The 12745-nt window shown below is 47.5% G+C and overlaps 1 protein-coding gene across 3 annotated transcripts in view; it reads right to left on the bottom strand.

Moving 5' to 3' along the window:
* LOC142311213 (uncharacterized) overlaps positions 1-6934 on the bottom strand; it is a 76522-nt gene extending 69588 nt beyond the window's left edge. Inside the window, exons 1-2 of one of the 3 annotated variants that reach the window (XM_075349419.1) lie at positions 6862-6900; positions 3844-3904 (exon numbers count right to left, since the gene is read on the bottom strand). The gene's annotated coding sequence lies outside the window, so the exon portion shown is untranslated. Of the gene's footprint in view, positions 1-3843; positions 3905-6848 lie in introns of all 3 variants that reach the window. The other 2 variants (XM_075349418.1, XM_075349420.1) reach the window with 2 other exon arrangements.
* Positions 6935-12745: the final 5811 nt, after the last annotated feature.

Raw genomic sequence — 12745 nt, 5'->3', positions numbered from 1 at the left:
TAGCAATTGTAATCATATTGTTTTCTGTGTTTTTTTGTATGACTATTAGTGGCTGCTACAGAGCCCCCAGTTATGGGACAGCACAGTGTCATGAGTGATCTGTAGGACACATTTGTTATACTTTTGTATAACGAACTGGGTAGGAGCCCTGACAGCTTATTGGGTTATTGTCAGTCCAAGAGAGGAAGGATTTACTCGCTTCATTTTAATACTGAGGGTATGTGCGCACGTTGCTTTTTACCTGCTTTTTACCTGCTTTTTTGCTGCTTTTTCTTCTGCGCTGTTTAATGCCAAAATGGATGTGTTCTTCTATTCAAGCAAAGTCTATGGGAATTTGGGTTTCTTGTTCACACTATGTTGTTCAAAATGCTGCCTTTTTGTGGCAGAACTTTGGTCAAAAACTCAGCTTTTCAAAGAAGCAACATTCAATTGTTTTTGCCATTTGGGTTTTGCACTGCAAAGCTGAGTTTTTGACCAAAGTTCTGCCGCAAAAAGGCAGCATTTTGAACAACATAGTGTGAACAAGAAACCCAAATTCCCATAGACTTTGCTTGAATAGAAGAACACATCCATTTTGGCATTAAACAGCGCAGAAGAAAAAGCAGCAAAAAAGCAGGTAAAAAGCAGGTAAAAAGCAACGTGCGCACATACCCTTATACTAATAAAGGTTATTTTATGATGCTATATTGAATATATTTTAAATATACAATAATCTGGTATTTTAACAGGGGTGTGTAGATTTTTTATATCCACAGGATCCTGCAATGTTTCCTATCTAGTTCTCATGTTTCCCCGTAAATATGAACAACCCTGAAATAAGGGTAAGGTGACAGACACCAAGACGGAAAAGCAACAGACCCCTTTAAAGACTTTTTATGATGCTATATTGAATACATTTATCTGATTTGGAATTGCTGTTACTACATATATTTAAAATATGATAAAAATAATCATTCTAGAGTTTTTCCCACCATTAATAGGGAACCTGTCACCAGGATTTTCCCTTTGGAGCTGCGGCCAGCACCAGTGATCTTATATACAGCATTCCAGAATACTGTGTATAAGAGCTCAGGCCACTCTGTAAAATGTAAAAAACACCTTTATTATAAATACCTAGGGGGCGGTCTGGTCTATGTCGCTACTCACGGGTCCCGCGCCTCCTCTTTGCTGGGTTTGCCATCCCACGTCTTCTCAGCTCAGTGTGGCTGACGCGTCCTACGTTATCCACTTAGGCCGGCATTGCGGTCCTGCGCAGGCACACTTTGATCTGCCCTGCTGAGAGCAATGACGATTAAAGTGCGCCTGCGTTGGACCGCAATGCCAGCCTGTGTGGATAACGTAGGACGCGCCATCCACACTGAGCTGAGAAGATGTAGGACAGCAATGGAAGGAAGATAGGCGATGCCGGACGAAGAGCAGCGACACCCATTGGACCAAACCGCCCCCCTAGGTGAGTATAATAAAAAGTGTATTTTACATGCTATAGAGTGGCCTAGGCTCTTGTATACAGTATTCTAGAATGCTCTATATAAGAAAAAAAATTCTAAAAAAGATACAGCTGCACTCTGAAATGCTAAAGCATGAAAACCATGAATGTAAGAATATAGATATGCATTACTGCTAAAGGAAAAAATTGAGATATTTAGCATAAAAAAATGGCTGTTTTTATATCTGCCCAGTAGCCACGTCACAGCATATCTGGTATACTGGGTACCTACTCTATACTGAAGCATCTCTCTGGGTTTAAAAACCTCCTGTGCATGGGCAAATAGGAACCTGCTATATAGGATAAAATCACCTGTGGCTAGTGGGGGAGGGGTGCATGGTCAGAAGGCATGACCCCCATTAATCTAGACAAACCACTCTTTATTGCTAAAAGCATGAAAACAATGGATGTAAAAAAATAGTGGTATCTCAATTTTTTCTTACTTTCTTATCTGTTGGCAGTGACTAGCGGTCTAAATGATGGCGTTTTGACAACTATGGGCATGGTGATCAATATGCTTTAAATTAATGCTAATGTGACCTTGTGTTTAGGGTACAGGCTGTGATTTTAACGTGCTTTAGTTTGTACTAATCATCTCAACATCATCAACTGGCACGGTGTGTGCCTTATAATAATTTGTAATAAAATCTAATTAGTGGTGGATGACAGACATTGACTTGGGTGACATTAGTGGTTCATACATGCATTATTACTTTGTATATTTATTGGGGAGGCTACTTGTTATATTCGTCACTTTATGGCATCTTCTATACATGGTGTGCCTTGGTCGCTGTCTGTTATCCACTTATTAGGCACTATATATTGATACACTTGTAGTGTTTTTTTGTAATGTGTTGCCCTACTGTTAGAGATAAAAAACAATTTGTAGCATTCACAATATTCATTACATATACCTGTGGTATTGGTGTTTTTTCTACTTTCATATTTTTCTATTTTTGTAAGAACTATTTATTGCACTTGACACTTTTTTGCCCACAATATTTACTACTAGCCATGTAACTCCAAAAAAAACAAAAAAAAATTCTAGTATACAGTGTTATTCTGTTGAGTGATATTCACCTGGTATTGATTTGTGTCCCTCTAAGGGTACTTTCACACTTGCGTTTATCTCCTTCCGTTACAATCCGCCCTTTTGGGAAACAGCGGAATCCGTTAACGGATTCCGCTGTTTCCCATAGACTTGTATGGTTGACGGATTGTACCAAAAGGAGCTGCGTTGCTTCCGCTGGGCGACGCTCCGTTGCTTCCGCCCAGCGGGAGGAACGCAGCATGTAACGTTATTTTGAGCAGCGGAATCCTCTGGATTTCACTGCGCATGCTCTTTTTTTTTTTTTTTTTTTTAAATCAAACTTTATTTTGGCTCGCGGTGGCCGAACGTTCAGCTGAGCGCCCGGCCGTCGGCAAGCGACAGCGCTCAGCTGAATGACCGGCCACCAGCATGCCCGGCCGCCGGCAAGTCACAGCGCTCAGCTGAGCGCCCGCCCGCCGGCATGCCCGGCCGCCGGCAAGTCACAGCGCTCAGCTGAGCGCCCGCCCGCCGGCATGCCCGGGCGCCGGCAAGTGACAGCGATCAGCTGATCACCCGGCGGCCGGCTGCAGGGAGCGATCAGCTGATCACCCGGCGGCCGGGAGCGATCAGCTGATCACCCGGCAGCCGGCTGCAGGGAGCGATCAGCTGATCACCCGGCAGCCGGGAGCGATCAGCTGATCACCCGGCGGGCGGGAGCGATCAGCTGATCACCCGGCGGCCGGCTACTGGGAGCAATCAGCTGATCACCCAGCGGCCGGCTGCAGGGAACGATCAGCTGATCGTTCACTATAGTCTGCCGCTGGTAAAACCGGGAAAAAAAAAAAAAAAAATCAAAACGAATTGCGTTGTTTTGCAGCATCCGTTGCATCCGTTGTGTCACTATATGCAACACATCCGTTGCATCCGTTACACAACGCAATGCAACGGATACCGTTCAACGCAAGTGTGAAAGTAGCCTAAGGTGGTTATTTTCCTGTATTTTTAATAGTGTTTTTGTGCAGATGAAAACATTTCAACAAAGTATGTGTTTAAAAAAAATGTATTCAAAAACCATTTGGCATTTTATCACTTCTTTAGCTGGCTAGGGTTATGCCAGGGTCTTGTTAAATATTGGTGGCAAAGAGTGAATAGAAAAAAGTGGGCTCAGCACTGATATAAAAATATATATAAAAAAACCCTTTTTATTGGAATCCGGTTAAAACATAGTCTGGGAACACGTTGTACACAATGAAGAGCAGGAAAAACTTTACGCGTTTCGGACAGGCTAATAATGTAAAACCAAAAAGTGTCCTTAGTCATAAGCTACCTGCAGAGCGGCCAGAAAGGGAATACATCCGTGCTGCAGGAGAAGGGTGCTCCTTATCCAGCTGTAACGGAATGCAATCAAGGTTCAAATCCAAAAGCAGGGTTAATAGACATAAAGGTAACAATTCTAATACAGGTCCCGAAAAAAACGCATGGAAAAACATGGGAAAAAAAATGTACTTTAAACGAAATAAAGACATCATGAAATCTGTATTGCAATGTTAATCAGGTAAGGGGAATGGGGAAGGAAGGGTGAAGGGACAACCACACCTGTGTTAATGGAACAATCACTAAAACAATGTTAGCTGCTCCTTTTAAGGCAGGAATGCAATGATGTTGAAATGTGTTTTGGGGGTTAAAGTTCATTTTCTTAGAAAATATTGACTTTGCAAGTATTTGCTGTTAAGCTGATCACTCTTTATGACATTCTGGAGTATATGCAAATTGCCATTAGAAAAACTTAAGCAGTAGACTTGGTAAAAATTAATATTTGTAGCATTCTCAGAACTTTTGGCCATGACTGTACATGTATATGGTACATTCTGCATATATAATACATGGTGGCAAGCTCCTGTGTACACTATATACACACATAGCAGTGCAGTGTACATGTATATGGGACGTTCTGCATATATAGTACATGGTGGCAGGCTCCTGTGTACACTATATACACACATAGCAGTGCAGTGTACATGTATATGGTACATTCTGCATATATAATACATGGTGGCAAGCTCCTGTGTACACTATATACACACATAGCAGTGCAGTGTACATGTATATGGGACGTTCTGCATATATAGTACATGGTGGCAGGCTCCTGTGTACACTATATACACACATAGCAGTGCAGTGTACATGTATATGGGACGTTCTGCATATATAATACATGGTGGCAGGCTCCTGTGTACACTATATACACACATAGCAGTGCAGTGTACATGTATATGGTACGTTCTGCATATATAATACATGGTGGCAGGCTCCTGTGTACACTATATACACACATAGCAGTGCAGTGTACATGTATATGGGACGTTCTGCATATATAATACATGGTGGCAGGCTCCTGTGTACACTATATACACACATAGCAGTGCAGTGTACATGTATATGGCACGTCCTGCATATATAATACATGGTGGCAGGCTCCTGTGTACACTATATACACACATAGCAGTGTACATGTATATGGGACGTTCTGCATATATAATACATGGTGGCAGGCTCCTGTGTACACTATATACACACATAGCAGTGCAGTGTACATGTATATGGGACGTCCTGCATATATAATACATGGTGGCAGGCTCCTGTGTACACTATATACACACATAGCAGTGCAGTGTACATGTATATGGTACGTTCTGCATATATAATACATGGTGGCAGGCTCCTGTGTACACTACATACACACATAGCAGTGTACATGTATATGGGACGTTCTGCATATATAATACATGGTGGCAGGCTCCTGTGTACACTATATACACACATAGCAGTGCAGTGTACATGTATATGGGACGTTCTGCATATATAATACATGGTGGCAGGCTCCTGTGTACACTATATACACACATAGCAGTGCAGTGTACATGTATATGGGACGGTCTGCATATATAATACATGGTGGCAGGCTCCTGTGTACACTATATACACACATAGCAGTGCAGTGTACATGTATATGGGACGGTCTGCATATATAATACATGGTGGCAGGCTCCTGTGTACACTATATACACACATAGCAGTGCAGTGTACATGTATATGGGACGGTCTGCATATATAATACATGGTGGCAGGCTCCTGTGTACACTATATACACACATAGCAGTGCAGTGTACATGTATATGGGACGTTCTGCATATATAATACATGGTGGCAGGCTCCTGTGTACACTATATACACACATAGCAGTGCAGTGTACATGTATATGGGACGTTCTGCATATATAATACATGGGGCAGGCTCCTGTGTACACTATATACACACATAGCAGTGCAGTGTACATGTATATGGGATGTTCTGCGTATATAATACATGGGGGCAGGCTCCTGTGTACACTATATACACACATAGCAGTGCAGTGTACATGTATATGGGATGTTCTGCATATATAATACATGGGGGCAGGCTCCTGTGTACACTATATACACACACATAGCAGTGCAGTGTACATGTATATGGGACGGTCTGCATATATAATACATGGTGGCAGGCTCCTGTGTACACTATATACACACATAGCAGTGCAGTGTACATGTATATGGGACGTTCTGCATATATAATACATGGTGGCAGGCTCCTGTGTACACTATATACACACATAGCAGTGCAGTGTACATGTATATGTGACGGTCTGCATATATAATACATGGTGGCAGGCTCCTGTGTACACTATATACACACATAGCAGTGCAGTGTACATGTATATGGCACGTCCTGCATATATAATACATGGTGGCAGGCTCCTGTGTACACTATATACACACATAGCAGTGCAGTGTACATGTATATGGGACGGTCTGCATATATAATACATGGTGGCAGGCTCCTGTGTACACTATATACACACATAGCAGTGTACATGTATATGGGACGTTCTGCATATATAATACATGGTGGCAGGCTCCTGTGTACACTATATACACACATAGCAGTGCAGTGTACATGTATATGGGACGTTCTGCATATATAATACATGGGGCAGGCTCCTGTGTACACTATATACACACATAGCAGTGCAGTGTACATGTATATGGGACGGTCTGCATATATAATACATGGTGGCAGGCTCCTGTGTACACTATATACACACATAGCAGTGTACATGTACAGGAGACCTCCAGCAGACAGCACAGGCTGAGACAATGACACAGGAGCTCCCTGCGGAGGAGTAGACAGCAGCAGCAGGAGGAGGTGCCGCCGGACACAGTGCAATGTACCCACAGACAGGATGGAATGGAGGACACAGCTGGATGTCAGCACACTCGGGACAATACATACACTGAGCACTCACTGAACGGTAGCGTCAGTAGATTGGAGTTGATGTCTTGAGGGGATGACGTCACCGGAAGGGGCGGGGCCTCAGTCCAGTGAGTGCAGCGCTGTTACCAGGAAGCCGCAGTGTGCAGTGTTGTCCTGGCAGCAGAGCGGGCTGCTCCTGATGGGAAATAACAATTCAGCTTTGTTTATTAGTTGTAGAACTATGGCCCAATACTGTAGTTTGGGGGGCACACAAAAAATGGCTCCCGTCACTACTGGGGGTGCAGGTCGCTAATATATCACAGGGAATGTACTGAAGCTGCAAGCACGGCACTAAGTAAGGGGTGATTTTAGGGGGTCTTGCACAGTGGAAGGGAACGATGTTGCATATTGTGGCTTGCACAGTTCGGGAGGGGGGGGGGCAATGTTGCATGTTGAGGGGGGCTTGCACAGTGGAGGGGAGCCATGTAGCGCATGATGTGGGGCTTGCACAGTTCGGGGGGGGGGGGGCAATGTTGCATGTTGAGGGGGATTTGCACATTGGAGCGGAGCGATGTTGCACATGATGTGGGGGCTTGCACAGTTCGGGGGGAGCAATGTTGCATGTTGAGGGGGGGCTTAAACAGTTCGGGGGGAGCAATGTTGCATGTTGAGGGGGGACTTACACAGTTCGGGGGGAGCAATGTTGCATGTTGAGGGGGGACTTGCACAGTTCGGGGGGAGCAATGTTGCATGTTGAGGGGGGACTTGCACAGTTCGGGGGGAGCAATGTTGCATGTTGAGGGGGGGCTTAAACAGTTCGGGGGGAGCAATGTTGCATGTTGAGGGGGACTTACACAGTTCGGGGGGAGCAATGTTGCATGTTGAGGGGGGACTTGCACAGTTCGGGGGGAGCAATGTTGCATGTTGAGGGGGGGCTTAAACAGTTCGGGGGGAGCAATGTTGCATGTTGAGGGGGACTTGCACAGTTCGGGGGGAGCGATGTTGCACATGATGTGGGGGCTTGCACAGTTCGGGGGGAGCAATGTTGCATGTTGAGGGGGGGCTTAAACAGTTCGGGGGGAGCAATGTTGCATGTTGAGGGGGACTTACACAGTTCGGGGGGAGCAATGTTGCATGTTGAGGGGGGACTTGCACAGTTCGGGGGGAGCAATGTTGCATGTTGAGGGGGGACTTGCACAGTTCGGGGGGAGCAATGTTGCATGTTGAGGGGGGCTTGCACAGTTCGGGGGGGCAATGTTGCATGTTGAGGGGGGCTTGCACAGTTCGGGGGGGCAATGTTGCATGTTGAGGGGGGCTTGCACAGTTCGGGGGGGCAATGTTGCATGTTGAGGGGGGCTTGCACAGTTCGGGGGGGCAATGTTGCATGTTGAGGGGGGCTTGCACAGTGGAGGGGAGTGATGTTGCACATGATGGGGGGGCAATGTTGCATGTTGAGGGGGGCTTGCACAGTTCAGGGGGGGCAATGTTGCATGTTGAGGGGGGCTTGCACAGTTCAGGGGGGGCAATGTTGCATGTTGAGGGGGGCTTGCACAGTTCAGGGGGGGCGATGTTGCATGTTGAGGGGGGGCTTGCACAGTTCGGGGGGGGCGATGTTGCATGTTGAGGGGGGGCTTGCACAGTTCGGGGGGAGCAATGTTGCATGTTGGGGGGCTTGAGTGAGGCGATGTTACTCACTGTATGGGGTAAGAGTCAATTTGTATGTCGGTGGCTGTACTGGAAATTGTTACACATGTAGAACAGTGGAAATGTGATGTTATGTGCTTAGGCTGGGTGGCTGGTGCTTTATGTGTGGGGAACGGTGATGTTATGCGTGGGTGTCTGCGTGCTGGGGGGTGCATGGAGAAATGGCCTTATGTTCCTCTCATAAGTCTGCATGGGGGAGTGGGTAATGTTACGTGCGTGGTGCTGCGTCCTGGGGGGGTGCATGCAGAAGGAGGGGGTGGTTACTCATAGGGGGGCAGATTTTGTGGTGCTGCACAGGAAAGGGGGTGATGTTACATGGCACTGTGCAGAAAAAGTGTCTGATGTCGCTTGCGTTGGGCTGCATATGGGGGGGTGTTACTTGTGTTTGGGTGTGGCTGATCAGTGAAGAGGCAGATGTTGGGGGATCTGATGGAGGGATGGATGTAATTTAGGAGACAGTCTGAAGTACTGAAAGTTGAGGAGTGAGTCCTGTTTTGAACGTAAAACTATTTTTCTCATTAAGGGTACGTTAAGGAAATAACCTGATTTCATAAGATCACATTGTTGCTATTCTTATTGTTTGAATTTGCTACACCTAAGGCCCCTTTCACACATCAGTTTTTTTTGCCATCAGTCACAATCCGTTGAATATAGCAAAAAATGGATCCAGCGCTGGATCCGTCGGACGGAGAAGATGTTAGCTTCCTCTCTCTCTATGATGGGGTGATATAGGTTTTGCAACGGCAAATAACCTTTGGCCTGAAAAAAGTCATACGACGGATCCGGTTTTTTTTTTACTGGATCTGTCGCATCACTTTTACCACAATCTACGACATATCCGTCACATCACTCAAAAAATGGATTGTGACTGATGGAAAAAGACTGATGTGGGAAAGGGGCCTAACTTAAGTCTAAGGGCTCATTCCCATGACCGTTCCGTTTTTGTGGTCAGCAAAACACGGTCCGTTTTTTTTCACGGATGCATCCATGTGGCATCCGTGTGACATCCATTCTGTTCCGTATACGTGCTCTGTGTCATCCGTGGGCCTTCCGTTTTTTTTTGCAGACCGCAAAACACAGAATCAGCTAGATCGATAAATAGATGGATAGCTAGATATAGATAGAGGGATAGATAGAGAGACGGAGATGAATGAATGAATAGAGGGATAAATAATAGATGAGAAAGACATAATGTCCCACTCCCCAGCATTTTGTAATCTTGCACCCTTTAAAAAGAGAAAAAGAGGTTTCCAGCGCCAGGAATAGATTAAAAATCCTTTTTTTATTGAAAATAAGGTAATAAAAATCCAGCAGATACTGTAATACATGTCAGAAAGATGGCAGAACAACGTGTTTCGACGCTTCAGGTCTTAGTCATGTTCTGACTTAGGGTACTTTCACACATCCGGATTTTTGCTCTGCGGCACAATACGGCGTTCTGCAGAAAAACCGCAACCGGCTTTTGTAACGCCGATTGCGGGTTTTTTTGCATTGACTTACATTAGTGCCGCATTGTGCCGTAGGGGCTTGCGTTCGGTCCGGTTTTTGCCGCATGCGGCAGATTTAGCCGATGCGGCGGCCGGATCGAACGTACCCTGCAACGTTTTTTGCTCCGGCAAAAAACACCGCATCGCGCCGCATCCGGCCGCTGCGGCGCATTTTTCAATGCATCCCTATGGAGGCCGGATGCGGCGCGATGCGGAAAAAACCGCATCCGGTCGCCGCATGCGGTATTTTCCACTGCGCATGCTCAGTAGCATGCCGCAACCGGAAAAAACCGGACCGGCCGCATGTAAAAACTGATGCAAAGGATGCGGTGTTTTCACCGCATCCGTTGCATAGTTTTCACAGCCGGATTGAGCCGCAGGGCTCAAACCGGATGTGTGAAAGTAGCCTTAGAGTGTAACCATCTCCCTTAAATCAGATCCCTGGTCCACTAATTAATTTCACATGTGTGGTTTCACTAGAGGCAACTCCTCAACTAGTAACTACGAGGGATCCGAAACAATGGAGATACACAGTAACAAATTCACATATATGAGTATACATGAAATAATATGGTATAATACAAGTGTGCACAGATACAAAAAATATATACACGGGGCGGAGCCGGACATGGCCGAGTGAGGAAGCAGCTTCTCTGAGCTCCTCTCCGCAGAACTCCATAGCACTGGCCCAAGACTCCAAAATGGGCAAATTAACGGGCAAAAAGGCCACAGCACGAACCCCAAAGAAGGCCCCCATGGCTCAAGGCAAAATCGGGGCATATCTGTCTAATCCACGGGGCTCCAGCGCTCTATCGCAGCCCGAGCTGGAAAGGCAGCAAGAATCGCGGCCTGCTGACCCGATAACTGACCTCAGGACGTCGGTGGAGAGGCGGGGGTCAACAGTGGAGTCGCGGGGTCCCGGGGGAGCCGCGGTGACCACCGACGGCAGTGGCGGTCACGGGCGGGGGGATGTGCGGAGGAGCGGCCGACAACATGAATCAGAGGCCCCACTCCAAAATGGCCGCCGCACGCTTCCAGACCAGGCCCTGCAGCGTCAGCAAGATGACCCCTCAGCGGCAGCATCACCGCCCGCTACCCCTTCATCGCAGCCCGCGATGGGAATGGAACTTCCCGGTGGCCGGCAGAACATCGACTTACCTCCGGTCGCTTCCAGATGCCTAATGCCTCTTCAGCCTGCAGCACACACGCAGACAGGCTCTGGAGCGGCGTTCGGGAAACATCCATTACAGCAGCGCTCCCAGAGTGAGGGGGCCCCGCGGTCACCAGTCTCCCGCGTTGTCAACAGCACCACCGATGGAGGTAGGACACAAAGCCCGGGCACCCTGGCCCCACCGCATACCAAAATCTCCAGCCCGCAGGCGTTAACTGGACTGGGGGAGGGGGGAAGGGGCACAGTAATGGCTGGCGACGGCAGCCCCCCATCATTTGCAAAAGGCACAATTATTTACCTGACGGCCCCCCCTATAACATCGCCATATACGGGCACTCATGTGGAGCAGAGGGGTTCCTACAGCATCCAAGGGCCCCAGGACCAGACTGGGGGGAACCTCCAAGGGCCCCCTCATTATACTCCCCCTGCGAGGTGGTCCACGGGCTCCTCAAGGGAAAATAGCCCGACGGGCCCAGGAGGTAGCATGGTGGCAACCACTAAAGATCAGTGGAATGATGGGCCCAGGGCACCAGGGACCCCTCCACAACAGATTACCACAGTAGCACACTTGGGAGGACATATAAGCACCTCTAGAAGTTCACAAATACTATATGACCCAGCTTTGCAGGACTCTATCGGCTCTTTTTCCACAACATCTTTCTCCACTAATGTGATAAATGAAGAGCGTCCAGCGTCCTTGGCAGACCTACGGTCCCTTTTCCAAGCAATGCCCACTAAAAATGATATAGCTGCTCTGGCCAACCAGGTAGTGGCAGAATGTAAGCAAGAATTTGCCCAGCTACGGATGGACCTTTCTTCACTCACCCAAAGGGTGGATGTCCTTACAGACCAACAAACAACATCTCAAGCTGACATCCAATCTGTCCAATCCACACTGCAGGTTCAGTCCAAGCAGCTATTCTCTCTCCAACAGCACGTGGACGACTTAGAGAATAGAAATCGAAGAAATAACCTGCGTATCAGGGGTCTGCCGGAGTCAATTGCCCCTCCTGACATACCTTCAGTCCTTATCTCAATCTTTAATAATTTACTAAAAAGACCACCCGGGGCCCCCCTGGAACTTGACAGGGCCCACAGGGCATTACGCCCCCCGGACCCAGGGGACCCCCGCCCGAGAGACATTGTATGCAGGGTGCACTATTTTGCAGCAAAGGAAGCTATTCTTCAAGCAGCTCGAAAGAAACAGTCCCTAACGTACAATGGATCTACAATACGCATCATGCCGGATCTTTCGAGACACACCCTAGCTCAGAGGGCGGTTCTCAAACCCTTGTTGGATGTCATTAGAGAAAGGGGTCTCCCGTTTCGTTGGGGTTTTCCCTTTTCTCTGTCGGTACAAAAAAATTCAAGATGGTGGGTAATGCGGTCACCAGAAGACCTCCCATCCTTTACCTCAAACCTGGGTCTACCCCCAATCTCCATCTCTCAATGGCCCACCACCTTGCTCCAACCGTGGGTCCCAAGGGAACGCCCAGCCCCTCCCCAAGCAAATCCATCCCCCGTTCATGCAAGGGGACTCCCCCCGAGAGAGATTCGGGGCCGGAGATTGGGCC

This window comes from Anomaloglossus baeobatrachus, chromosome 5, assembly GCF_048569485.1.
Source record: "Anomaloglossus baeobatrachus isolate aAnoBae1 chromosome 5, aAnoBae1.hap1, whole genome shotgun sequence".
In the NCBI taxonomy this organism is placed as follows: Eukaryota; Metazoa; Chordata; class Amphibia; order Anura; family Aromobatidae; genus Anomaloglossus; species Anomaloglossus baeobatrachus.
The sequence above is the reverse complement of the archived record's forward strand: the minus strand, read 5'-3'. Positions and strand labels throughout refer to the sequence as shown.